We start from the raw sequence: 397 nt of genomic DNA, 5'->3' as shown, positions 1-397 counted from the left end.
TACAGATGCTTTATACGCAGATCTACAATAATTATCATCAGACGAGTTAAAAGGCAAACATATTACCTTGGACATAGCACCTGCCCCCTTTACCCCTGTAATACACATATAACATACTCACCTACACATGAACAAACATTCAACGAACATTTTAATTTCTTCAGTACGAAACAGTAACACGAAGCGAGTACCTCTCCTCCTGACATAATGATAAGGCCGGTAGAACGGAATATTCTTGTGGTTTGGACTTTCTCCTCGCGATAGACCAGCTGGCCATTTCCTGAACGAGAGGAGAGGAAATAGGTAGTTGAGAAAAGTGATTATCATTAGGACATTATTGTATAGGGATTTTAGAAAGGGATAATTAGACGGTAATGGAGGAGGGGCGAGGGGGATA

General features: G+C 40.8%; 1 protein-coding gene across 2 annotated transcripts in view; it reads left to right on the top strand.

Moving 5' to 3' along the window:
- LOC119585814 (uncharacterized protein YMR196W-like) overlaps positions 1 to 397 on the top strand; it is a 26189-nt gene that overhangs the window by 2047 nt on the left and 23745 nt on the right. The window lies entirely within an intron of this gene.

Source organism: Penaeus monodon, chromosome 20 (genome assembly GCF_015228065.2).
Source record: "Penaeus monodon isolate SGIC_2016 chromosome 20, NSTDA_Pmon_1, whole genome shotgun sequence".
NCBI lineage: Eukaryota > Metazoa > Arthropoda > Malacostraca > Decapoda > Penaeidae > Penaeus > Penaeus monodon.
The sequence above is the reverse complement of the archived record's forward strand: the minus strand, read 5'-3'. Positions and strand labels throughout refer to the sequence as shown.